The 13,727-nt window shown below is 35.4% G+C and overlaps 1 long non-coding RNA gene across 2 annotated transcripts; it reads left to right on the forward strand.

Annotated features, from left to right (window-relative positions):
* Nucleotides 1-2,158: 2,158 nt before the first annotated feature.
* LOC139353389 (uncharacterized) lies at nucleotides 2,159-2,838 on the forward strand. 2 transcript variants are annotated; one of them, XR_011604680.1, is made up of 2 exons: nucleotides 2,159-2,284; nucleotides 2,430-2,838. It is a non-coding gene; the product is annotated as an uncharacterized lncRNA (long non-coding RNA). The 2 variants fall into 2 exon arrangements; XR_011604679.1 differs by having other exon boundaries at nucleotides 2,266-2,349.
* Nucleotides 2,839-13,727: the final 10,889 nt, after the last annotated feature.

The raw sequence follows: 13,727 nt of genomic DNA on the forward strand, positions 1-13,727 counted from the left end.
TTAACTATAGAAATATTCATTAAGTTTCCAGACTCTATGGGTTTTTTTTAACCTTCAAAAATAATATATAAGGAATTTTATGGCAATCTACAATTTAAAATTTGGAAAAACCGAAAGAGAAAGAGCAGATAGCATGAATATTCATGGCCTGTATGCAAGCCCATTTTAGGGATACTCGCCAACTTTTTCATTCCCCCATCCATCCAATCAAAAGTTACACTCTCTGTAAATTTTAGGTCGCTTAATTATCAAGTAGGGCCGCATATTATTATAAATTTCGGGTTAATGAAATCGCACAAAGTGTCCACGAATGAATCCCTGTCCGGTCTCTGAAAACAAATTCCAATTAAAATCAAATCCAAACTCGACCTTAAGGAGTTAAGCATTTTAATGAATGTCATTGAAGGCACATGCCGCGCCAATTATTTCCATTAGTTGACATTTAAGCATTGGATTGCGGGTTTGAAGGAGGTGAAGTACCGGTCAGAGGTCGCAGATATTCACATTATTAGCCAAGTTTGATTGATGGCATTGTTCTGTGCAATAAGCCTGCAGAGGTACCCCCCAACATTTTCCCTCCTTAGTTGGATGTGACAAGGAAAATGGGTAAATACGAAATAGATTTCCCATCCGTGTTTTCTCTGGCATTCCTATCACGCCCCCCACTATTTCCCCTCGCCTCGCACACACGTTGTAAACTGATTTTGGCTCAATATAATGTGACGTCTCGCACTTTTGATAAGGGTTCTCTACGCAGCCGGAGGCTGTCAAATGATAAGCAGCAGACAAGCCCAATAAAAGGGATTTAGGCGGAGATACCATATTGTTATTATTACAACACTTGCCCGAGGGAAGAGGAGGGTTCGGGGCACGCACGGTTGCCTTTCCAATTAAAAATTCAAAAGCCTTTTTTCAGCCACTCACCAAATTGCTGAATTACGTGCCAAACAAAAAGACAGAAGGTTCCCAGCTCAAAACGAAATTTATGATTTATTTATAGATATAAATATTTATATGCACATGCATTACCAATATTATATGGAAAGGGCCTGGCTTATGAGTAAGAACCAACAGATATTGCTCATGAAATAATTTGTAGCATTTTAAGATTTGTTTTACGAAGACCCCCGCAAGTCGAACTTTATACACCCTTGCAGTTAAAATAATATTAGGTATATGACAAGGTCATCTGTTATAAAATACTTACTTACCAGAGGCGTAATAAAAAATATTTAATTTTATTTTTAATTACCCATTTATTGCATCCCGTAATAGAGCTGAAGAACAATCGATGGAAACATCGATAGTATCGATTGTCTCAAAATTTCGTGAAAGTCGATGGTTTTCCTTTTTTTTTTTGCCCATCACTTTATGCTTTTCCCATCACTTTTTTAGCGGGAGTTGGCAAGCGAACAAGTGAATTAATATGGAAGTACATAAAAAAGTTTGTATGTTTTGGTAAACACAGCAAATGGAGCTCGAGAACAATCGATGGTGGGACCATCGATGGTTTTCGATTGTTTTAGAAAAACAATCGATGGTCCCACCATGGATTGTTCTCGAGCTCTATTTGCTGTGTTTACCAAAACATACAAACTTTTTTATGTACTTACATATTAATTCACTTGTTCGCTTGCCAACTCCCGCTAACTCTCCAGCTCTTTCCTGTAATCCAGAACCAGGATGATAGCATCCCAACATATCCAAAAGCGCAAACACATTAAAATTGGAAGTAAGTTATGCCGAAATAAATTTCTGTTAACATACTTATCGGTTGCCACAGCACCTAGGTCATTACTTTTTAGCTAGAACCAATTGGGAATTATAAGTACCCACTGGGACGATATCGTTTAGTTAGCAGTATCAATGACGTGGTCATTTGTAAATTTTATTAATATTACATTTACATTAGTCTAAAATTATTTTAAAACTCAACAAGTTTTATATTTTAATTGGGTTTTGAATAGTGCATGGTTTATGTAAGTTGTTGAATCTGTATTTACACATTATTAAATGTATATCTTAGAGTTATGCATATTTAATATAGAGATAAATGCATTTAAAGTTTGCATTTTAAATTCACAACAAAATATATAAAAAATGATGTCGTTACTCCGATTTTCCAGCAACACTTTAAGAATTACAACATTTGGTATGCATACTAGGGATGCAAAAACATCGATGTCACTATCGATACTATCGATGTTTTTTAAAACAGCGATGTATCGATGCTTTTTTTCGAACATCGATGTTATCACTAAGAGATACACACGCAAAGCAAGTGGTACGTAAATTGGGAAAAAGTGCACATTTTTCCATTTTATTAAGTATTGTTACAGTTTGATACAGGTAAAACATATTAGGGCGGTTCCTCTCGGCACAATGGACAGGTTTTACATTTCTTCTTGAATAACCCTATTTTCTTACAGGTTAATGAAGTTCAATTCAGCAATCTTGCGCAGTGCGCGTTAAAATATTTATGTATACCTGCGACATCTACTGACTCGGAAAGGACTTTCAGCAAGGCAGGACAAATCGCGGACGAAAAGAGATCTCGACTTAAACCTAAAACTTTGAACATGCTGTTGTTTTTACAGAAAAACCAGTGGATTATTAGTTAAGATATAGATATCGATTAGATAAGTAAGATAAGTAAGAACTGAACTGAACTGAACTGAACTGAACTGAAGTGAACTGAACTGAAATAATGTGATTCCATTTTTCTTTATGATTTCGTTAAAATATGTATTAAGATTATGCTTTTTTATTTGTTTCTGAAAATATTGTTGTTGTTTTGTTTGAATAAATATAAGTTTATAATAAGTTTCATAAAAACAATATTTTAATTAATATTTGGAGGGTTTTATGGTATATATTCATAAATTGAAGAAAATTTCGATGTTTTTAGCGAAATTTCGAGGTTTTAGCAAAATTTCGATGTTTTCGCGAAATTTCGATGTTTTAGCGATATATCGATGCTTACAAACATCGATGTTGAAAACATCGATGTACTCACTATCGATGTTTTTGCATCCCTAATGCATACGATGCATAAGATTAAATTCCGTAAAAAGCTTAATTTATTCAGTTCCGAAAAATGTGACTAAGATGTTGGCTAATTAGATGTGTTTTAAGAATTTCGTTATATGGTAAAAGTTCTGGCTCACATTGTCTGATTATATGCAGACCCTTATTATTTAGATTGTTAATCGTTCAGGGGCGGCAGGTAAATCGCTTGCTAAGGGGGGGCCGCTTAACTGGCGCCGGGGGACACGGGATCCCTAATCCAGGATGCAGGTAGCGCTACCACATCTAGATACTGCCCCCTACCAACCGACGTACATATAAAAATATACATATTTTCGTGTATATCTTTATAATAATTTGTTTGCCGGCAAAACGCTCCCCGGGGCGCATTTAACTAAAACACAGTCAAGGACATTGATGGGGGGAGTGGGATGGTGGGATGGTGGGATAGGTGGCGTGGCAGGACCTAAGGATACGAGGTGCCGAGTATCCCGGCCAAACTGACTGCTCGTGGCAATTATAAATTGTTGAAAATAATTTCATTAAATATGTAAAAAGGCGACGCCAAATAGAGAAGCGTATTAAAGGACGGCACGGAGGATCCTTTCTGGCCGGTCGTCCTGGCTGCCAGAGTGTGAGTTCCCAACTACGTGTCGGCCATTAACTTTCGCTCCCCAGGACTCGCACTTTGACTTCCTGTGGCCTCGAAAAAAGCTCTCCACTTTCCAGTGCATATTGTGACGAAGATGTGCTGCCAGTGCCCGTAGCACTAAGTAACTTATTAGCCCCAGAGAAGTCGGCTTTCTGGCACATTCCATTTGCTTGCAAATTTAATGATTTCACAGAATGAAATTTCATTTCATTTTCGCCCTGCAATTGTTCATTTTACCTGGCCCGTTGAGTGGTATTGCAGTCCATGCAGGAAATTAAGTTGGCAATCTAACGAACCTGGCTGGACATGGACACAAAACGGAATTGAGTGGCTAAAAGTACAGTCTGCCCTCGGAGAAAGGGCCAGCATGTGGTCAAAAAGCACTCCTTTTTATTACCTGAGTACTATTAACATTGTTAAATCTTTACAATTAAAATCATGCATTCAAGTTCCTATTTAAATTCAAGGAGAGAACATGGAACATCAAATATTATAATTATTTTTAGAAAATGATTGGTAAAAAAAAGAACATGTTAAATTATTAAAGTAAATAAGTTCTTTATTTCCGAGGTTAAAAAAGTAAATTTACCAGACTTTTTCTTCTGCTCATACATTTAAAATGGCATTTAATATGAAATTTGCACAAATATTTGGTCGCACCATCAACCCTTTCACTTTTTACTAAAAAAAACCTCTGTACACAGTAAAAATGTAAAACATGTAAGGAAAAAAAGTTCTCACTACAGTAGTTTGGTTGCAATTGAAACAAACTTTATATAATTTAAAATATGCACACTTATACATTTTTAAAGCGTTACATACCTACTTATAGTTGCAAAGTCTGTACAAAAAATGTGAGTACGAAAAACTTATAAGTATTTATGAATATAATTATAATTGTATTAATGGTAAATACGTTTTCTTACAGTGTATAGCTGTTCCCTTATTATAGTTACTTTTCATTAAACTGTGAAATTCTTCTCAAAATAAATGATAAATACATTTATTAAAATTATGATTCATTACATATGAATACATAAATTTCATTGTTTTTCTAGTTAAAAGGTTTTCTTACAGTGTTTACAGTGTTCCCTTATTTGTTTTCAAATAATTTTTTAGTTCTTCGTTAAAGCCAAAGAAATACATAAGTGCAACAATATATGAGAAATACTTTTATTTTTATTTTTTGAAAATATACGTTTCATTGCATTTCTGTTTAAAAGGTTTTCTTACAGTGCAAACAGTGTTGCCTTATTTGTTTCCATAAAATTTTCCAATTCTCAGCTAAAGACGAAGAAATACAAAATGTGCAATAATAAATGATTTGTAATTTTCAATTTGAAAATTTGCCAGTTTAAGTACACATCAGGAAAGTAAATTTAAATGTTCATGAAAAATTCTAGGTCACTTGAGGGCCTGCCACTGGGATTTCCTTCGCCACTTAGCCGGGCCGTAGCATTCAGAGCCACTCCCTTTCAACCTTTCAACCGGAGCGAGCAAACAGTTGCTCATTTATTTCCTTGCCCTGTCGCGCTGCGCTTGGAACTCATTACTCATACCACACGTTGGCCGTGTTTAAAGAGCCGAGGCTGTCGTGTGCGTGAGTCACAAATTTGATTCACATGCGCTCCATTGGCCCGAAAGCGTACGGAAACACTTGCCTCATTTTAATAAAATAAAAGTAATGAGTCCTGCCAAATTGAATCGCGGCCAATTAACTGAAAATCCTCTTCACCAGCCCAGATTTATTTAAATTTCACAATTTTTACTTACTTTTTTTGGTTTAAATTATGTAAGAAGCTTAAGCTGACGGCCTCACGGCAATATAACACTTGCTTTAATTTCGACAAGCTGACTGCATTTATTTTAAAAAGTCTTTGCAGCCGAATAGCACTTTATAAATTGAGATACAGATATGCCAATAAATCCAATTCCAGGAAACGCAATTTGGGCATTAAACAAAATTCCATGTCTTATAAAATATATATTTAAAATCTTTAATATTAATAAAATCACTTACAACCACACAGTCGTATGTAAAACTATATGTAACAATATATAACTATCAAGCAAAAACACCTTTCAGCGAGGTAAAAAATAGTAACGATCGCACCTCCAACATAGAAAGTCTTGATATCAACTTTTGTGACGAAAAATGGTTTTAAAATTGAGTAAATAAATACACTATCGTATGTGCGGTACCTTTTGCTTCTCAGGTTTCCTAGCTTAAATATTCTATATAACTATTTCTATCGCAACTTCTCCTAAACCAATCGACTTATTAAAGATCTTAAAAATTTTAAGAAAATCAGAATACCTTTAGATCGGTGTATTACTTGTTTCGATTGAAATATCAAAGAAGATTTTAAATTTTGCGGCTACTTATAGTAGTCTCCTTGAGCATTCTACCGGTGCGATTCGTTACTATGTGGAGTGCCATCAATTTTCCATAAGTTAATTGTAACTTCCTACTGATAAACATTAAAAACAATGTAATATAGCAATTTACAAATATCATAGTAAAATCCGCCTGGCTCTCGTAAATAAAGTTATTAGCGGAAATATGTTCCCCTATACTTAAGCTATTTTAATGGCAATTTAATAGACTCTAAATGCTAATCATCTGTGCTGCGTGGGAGACCCAGTACCATCTTCCTCTTCCTGTCAAACAACAACCGACAATTTGACGCTTTAGTTGGTGCACAAGTGAAGTCGAAATACCGCATTTCGATCAAAGGCAAAAAAAATGAAAAACTGAAGCAGTGGCAATGGAACTTAAAATGAAAATGAAAAACGGAATTAGGCGTTGAACAAATACAAAAAAAAAAATATATATGAAAAATGTGCAAATTAGCTTAAATTCGTTCACGCACGAATGAAACGAGACTCGGCGCTGAGTAGCTGGGCAGGCACTTGGTATTGGGGAAATGATATAATTGCTGGGGCAGGAAACTTAACTGACTGAGTGAGTGAGTAAGTGACTCAGCTCAGCTCGAAAAAAAAAGGAAAAATGTTGAAAAAAATAAGAAAAAAACAGGGGAAGCCGGGTAAAATGCAAAGTTGCCGCGCATGCTGCGAATGCCCCAAAGTGTTGCACACTTGACTGCCTCGGATGATGGGAGTGGAAATTCGAAGGGAAGATGGCTTACACGGTTTGCCACAGCAGCAGCCCAATTGCCGGCAGCCCATCGCCACCCACTCGCCACCCACTTGCCACCCACTTTTCACCACCACCCACCGGGTGACTTTTCCGACTCCTTTCTTTGTGGGCGTCAATTACAAGCAGGCTTTTGCTCGGCTCACTATTCCCTTTTAATTTCCTGGCTGCCTGTTGTTGGCGCTACTCAATGAGTGCTCCAATTTTTAATGGACTTTTCATGCAGAGCTATGAAAAATTATACCAAATAATGATCGAAATGTACCCCATTGAACAGCTCATTATGCAAATAAACATATTTCAAACATACTAATATGATATTGCTGATGTGTATTTCCAGAAACAGAAAACAAATGAGTTTAATTTTACAACATTAAATGTGAATTTTCATTTGAAATGTATCTTACTTTTGGCTGTGTGTAAATGAGAATAATATCCTTGTGAAAAAAATACATAGGTTTATTTTAAGGAGTTACATAGAAAGAATGGGAGTTGGAAAACAATAATAATAAGTTTATTACCGGTTATAATATAGGGTTTAAGATAAATAGCCTAAACTAATGTTTAAGATACTTTTTAGAAGATTCATTCATAAGATACATATTACAAGATACATCTCTTAGCTCTAAAAATAAATCTGTCTTTGTCCTTCGTTAATTCCATATGGTTACTCAATTCATTCAGAAAAAACAAATTGAATGCACCACAATATTTGTGAAAAAATATAAAGGTATATTTTAAGAAGTTACATATAAGAAAAGAGAGTTGCAATATGATAATAGTAAGTGTATTACCGGTAATAATATATGTAGGGCTTATGATAAATTGCCTAAATTTATGTTTAAGATACTTTTTACCAAATTCATGCATAAGATACATATTACAAGATACTTTTTTTAGCTCTAAAAATAAGTCTGTCTTTGACCTTCATTAATTCCACATGGTTACTCAATTCATTCAGAAAAAACAAATGCAATGCACCACAATAAAAGCTCAAACAGCCTGTTGTTTTTTTTCGAATCAAAGCCAAAGCCATTGAAAGCATCTATTCTATTTTAATTCCACTGCTGTTTCTTACATCTGGAAATATTTGCATGTACAATGCGGTTGTCCATTGCAGGGAAATTTATGCGGGTACATGTTTTCTCAGAAGCACTGTGAAAAAAGCGAACGTTACTTACCGAAGGGCCATTCCTTCGATTCGGAGGCATTCTTTCGAGCCGTAATAAGCTTTACAGCTTATGGAGGTCCTGAATGACCGACCGCCCCGATAAAACCAGAACCAGAAGGAAACGAACCAGATGCAACGGCTACATGGCACCAATTGCTGGCGCTTCTTGGAAACTCGCTTACTTATTCATGGCATGGCTCCTATTCGGAGCTTGCCAATTGCCGCTATTCCAGGAGAAACCTACTCGGTACTCATAAAAAACTGGGGTATATTTGTGCAAGGTTGGTTAAGAAAACTTATCAGCCCTATACAAAATGTGTGTCATAAAATTTGCATAGTCTTTTTGCCAATATGATAGATTTTTTATGGCGAATAAAGGAGGTTGGCCAATATATCAATAGAGATATTAACTTCTAGGAATTGAAATGAATGGCTGTATGAAAATAAATCTTTCACAGTTTTCTAAATGCCTTATTTGAATTTTTCTATATTATATTAGCTAAATGTGCACTTTAAATCATAATAAAACTAACCAACTCTATGACAGCTTATATTAACGCACAAAATAGGTACGAAAATCAATTTTTTTTTTGTGCACCTATATATTGAAATCAATATTTATATCTTGGAATTTTAATAAGGATAGTACAAAAATAAAGATCTTAGTTTGGTCACTAACATTTTTGAGTGTTAATGTTAAAATTTTTTAGTTTTCATTGTATATATTTCATACTTTAATCTGCAATAAAACGAACGAAAAAAGATCTGAATTTAGGTAAAAAAAATACTAAAACCAACATTTTGCATTACTAAAAGAATATATATAATACTCATAAATATCAAGGCCTTGGAACTTAAACAGTATAGAACAGTATAGAAACATTTTCACAGTATTCTAAATACTAAATATTTGTAATGTTCTTTATTTTTAATATTTTAGTTATATATTTGATTTAAAAGTACAACATATAACACTATTAATTTTATTTATTTAATTTAATTTTAACAAGTTTACTGCTACTTTTGTGGAAAGTAGATTTGTGGAAGTAAATTGAATAGTTTTTGAGTAATTTTATGCTTTAGCTAGCACCTTGAGGTGCACAATACCTTCTTTATTTAAGGGCAAATAATACCAAGTACCCAATAGTCCAGATGCATTTATTTTTGTTCTTTCGCCTGGGTTACATGCAACCAAAGCCGGAGTGTCCTGCATTCCTTGTCGTTCGCCGGATACGGACGCCGATAGCGGAAATTATACTATCTGCTAACTGGTTTCGTAATGTTTACTTGGCCCTCCACTCCACATAGCCCATTGCCCATTGCCCACCGACCATCGACCATCGTCCACCTCGGAATGCATCCACAAAATATTCAGTGAACAAATCGACGCTCGGCCAGCAATTGCATTTAAAGAGTTTTTCATTTGACTGAGCAATTTTCTTTTTATTTTAGTTGCCACAAGGATTGGCGTTGGGTTTGGGTTTGGGTTTTATAAGGGGGGGGGGCTCTATCGAGGGTTTCGGGGGTTTTGGGCTTTATTAGGCAACCCTTTCTGTGCATTTGGCATTTTGGTAGCTCTAATGGCAAAGCGCTCTCAGAAAAGGCGTACTGTCAGTTACAGGTTTTTGTGATTTATGCTAAGATAAATGTCATGTTTGTTCATTTGTTGGCCGTGTTTGTTTATTCATATGTCTGCTGTGTGTATTTTTGGTTAAACGGTTGAATGCGTTTTCAAATTGAAGCCAGGACCTGGTCCGAATCAACGAAATCCCTTTGGTCTTTTTAGCAAAGAAGGAAGTATCATGGTATTTCTGGGTCTTGTCAAATATCATCCCGCATTTTTTCAGATTCTAACAAATTCGTACATATGTTCCTAAACGATTGGCATCCTTACTTATCTTAATAAATTTGTTATTTTTCACTTTCTCCCCTCAGAATATTCGTCTTTCGCCTGGCCCTTTCTGTACTTGATTAAATTAGTTGTCAGCTTGTATTCACTTTGTTTTCATTTTCATTCTTTCTAAACTTTCTCCGTTGGCCTGTTTTATTGTTGGCTCTCTGTTGCTGCCTCCGCTTTATTTTTGGTTGTTTGTAGTGCGTATTCCCTTGCCCAATTAAACGCTTTTTTCCAGCCGCCCACAAAGCAGCAGCAGCAACAAAATGTTTTTTGATTAAAATTAAAGAAAGTTTTTGGCCTGGTTTAAAAGTCAAGAGAGTCAAGGGGGCGGGTTGTGGGTGGCTGGGCGGTCAATTGGGGTGTCACAACAAGTGGCCAAGGACACAATATATCGCGTTGAATGCATGATAAGCTGCGTAAGCAAAAAAAAAAAAGGAACGCTATACAAACAAAATACAGAGAGAACTCTGAAGATCCGAGATTTAAGAAGCTTTAGATTGTGTTTTTAAGTACTTAAAAGACTGGCTTCATTATAAATTATATTTATTTCCTTAAGTATAATTAAGCTGATCATAAAAGTCTATAATATAGTATTGTGGAATATATTCCATGGGGAAATACATTTTGAACTTTCCTAATTTTAAAAGAGCATCTGTGTATTATTTTATTTTATTTTAATTAATATTTAATTTGGCCATCAAATAAAACATTTTTTATATTTTAGTTTAAAAACATACATTACTTTCCACTAGAAAACTTTTATTTCAATTTATGCTACATATGTGTATTATTTATTTTACATTAGTAATATTTTGGGCAATCTAATGATGCATTTTATATTTTAGCTTAAAATATTAGGTGATCAAAATTTTTTAAACAGAATTTTCATTTCATTTGAAGTCATAAAGAACACATACATCTATGTAATACTTCTTAATATATATAACTTATTGGTTAATCCACTGATACATATTTTAGTTTTAAGGCATAGGGTGATATATTTTTTTTTTAAACTGCAAAATGTAGATTTTATTAAATGTCATAGAGTTTGGACGTCTTGAAAGACCATCTTCATTTTTGTGCTACTTTTTTAACATAATAAATTAATGTATAGGTACTTTAAAAATTATAAATTAGGTGGATGTTATACGGTGTTATTTGATTTCCAGGAAATATAATTGGCCCAAGTTCGTCGTACAGAATCTCAACTGTAGGCGGAAGGAAAAAACAAATAGCTTAACTCTGTGAGCCACTGTCACAGAGTTTGGCAACAGAAATTGGCAGCGTTTCGATGGGGCGCAATGCAAACTTACTTAAAGTCAACTGCTGCGTTTAAAACAGCGCCCAATTCGCGCTGGTTTCCCCTTAGCACAAGTAAGTTGAGCACTGGCACAGACCGCAAGCTAAATTACGTGGCAGATTCAAATGAGCATTTGAAGCATTTCCATGGAAAACTTTTTCGCCTCCCCGTATCTGCAAGTGTGTTCGCGTTTTTTTTATTTCCCCCCATCAGCGCGGAAATTGTAATGAATAATTTAGCTTTTAACTGTTCGGGGAGTTGGAGCTGGCCAAGTTAGGTGGCCCGAGGTGGGGAGTTGGTAGTTGTATGGATAGCTGGATGGCTAAAAAGCCAGGGAGATGGGGGCACGCAATCTGGTTTGGATGGCCAATGTGGTTGGGTTTAGTTTTTGCGTTGACAACCACTTTGAGTCGCAGGCAGAGAGTCTGGCCTGGGGAACCGCTTACCTTGAGCGAATTTCGGGGTCCACTTTAAGCCGACTGCGAATTCTACCCACCTTATAAGATATATGGCCATAGGAAGCCCATGGCAGCCAGCCTTTTGGCGGCTTTAATACAGTTTGCTTAATGGATATCTCTGTTTGTTTCCGAAGGAGAGGCAATAAAGGAAAGAGGCTTGGAAATACCCTATCACTACACTATATTCAGGGGAAAAGGAATACAATTTTGAAATTACCTAGACATCTTTTCGAATTTTATAACAACCACACATATTAGATATTTATTTATATTAACAAAAATTCAAACATTCATGTATAAAATGTGGTATATTATATGAAAAGTATTGATCCAAAGAAGATTACATATGAATGTTCCTATTCTTTATAATCCGCGTGGCTTGAAAGGGATTTGGTTTTCATTTTTATATCCAAAATAATTGAAAAACTGTTATATCAACTTTAAAAAAAAATTTCAGATAATAAGAGCTATTTTATAATTTTAAAAAATTGAAAATAAATAATTTTACTGTTTTGGATAGCTCATTTAGACCCTTTTTTCACTTGAGCTTTTTGTTCAATCCCATAAATGTTGCTTGCAGTCCCTGATTGAAAATAATCTTATACTTTGATAATAAACATTTAAAATAGAGATTAAATTTAGTTAAATTTTTAAGGATAATAGTGATTAAATGTAATAAATGTGTAATCAGCCTAACACGTTTCCATTGAAAAATATAGATTTTTATTGATAACAAATTTATCATATACGTCTCAAATTTTTAGCAGAGTTGAAATGGCATAGAAATCTTAGAAATAACTAAACTAACTAACAATAAAATGTATTAATTAATAGGGGTCTTTTCTGGACTCAAACATGTATAATCTCTTGCAAATATATTTTTTTAACTACCAGGTGAATTCGATTATAGCCAAGAGATCGCCGGAAGCCCCAAAAGAAGGCTAGTAGTGCACTTGTCAAGCCAAAGTCCGATGAAACCAGTTAGATGGGGTGTTTCTTTTGGGGACTGGGGATTGTGTATGGGCTATTGGGGACCGGGATCCCACCTGGCTGCGGATCTCAGTTTGTGGCTACATTTCACCCAAAATGCGACAGCTCGAGGTGCATTTCCGTGAAAATAATTGGCGCTGGCCGATGGCCGATCGCCGATGGCTCTGCACGCTTCCTTTTGGGGGCTTTTGATAACCAGTTTCCAGTTGGCCTGGCCGCACTGATTTAGTTTCGACTGTGGATTGCATAAGTCCGATTGCCAACGCATCGCCGTTTCCTGGCCCGATGTGTGTACCGCCTTCAGTTTCCAGTTACCAGTTTTGAGCACTGAGTTTTCAGTTCCCGACCCCTCGGCCTCCCTAATTAGTTTCTGGAATGGTCTACGTATGTCTGCCCATAAATTATGTGGTCTCGCAAATGACAAACTGCCAACATTATCGTTGGCGATTCGATACCGCCCTGGATTATCGGGTTCGATTCGACCGAACCCGTTTGTGCACTCATCTATAATTTGGCCCGCATTCGATACCATTCTGATGTGAACTCTGAAATTCCAAATGGAGCGGGTGGCAAATTAAAATATTTCATTATAAAGCTGATGCAATTATTCGTGGCTGAAAATTGGTTCGGTTTTGTTGCACTGCAATTCGATTAGGTTAAATTTCAGTGGGATTCGATTACACTCCTTATTCATAATTATGTCATGTTTTAATTTGTAATTATGCGAATTTGGCTGGCAGCGCCGATTTTAATCAGTTGCTAATGCGTTAAGGTCGTTTATCTATATGGTAATGATTTCTACAATAATAAACATAAAGTATTTGAACGCCACGTCTGTGATATAAACCTATTTTTGACCTTTAAACTACCATTTAGATTAATAATTCAAGTGAACAACTGGCATTTTAGAATCATTTGCTTTTAAAATGTTACGCAATAGTGCCCAAAAATATTGTCTTTAAAGCTCTGCTAGTAGCCCTTTTAATATTTCATATTACACCAGAGGCCATTTGTGGTCAATAGATGTGAATAAAAAGAAAAGTAGAGAGAAACTCAATATGCTGAAAGTGAAAAA

Source organism: Drosophila suzukii, chromosome X (genome assembly GCF_043229965.1).
Source record: "Drosophila suzukii chromosome X, CBGP_Dsuzu_IsoJpt1.0, whole genome shotgun sequence".
NCBI classification, from domain to species: domain Eukaryota; kingdom Metazoa; phylum Arthropoda; class Insecta; order Diptera; family Drosophilidae; genus Drosophila; species Drosophila suzukii.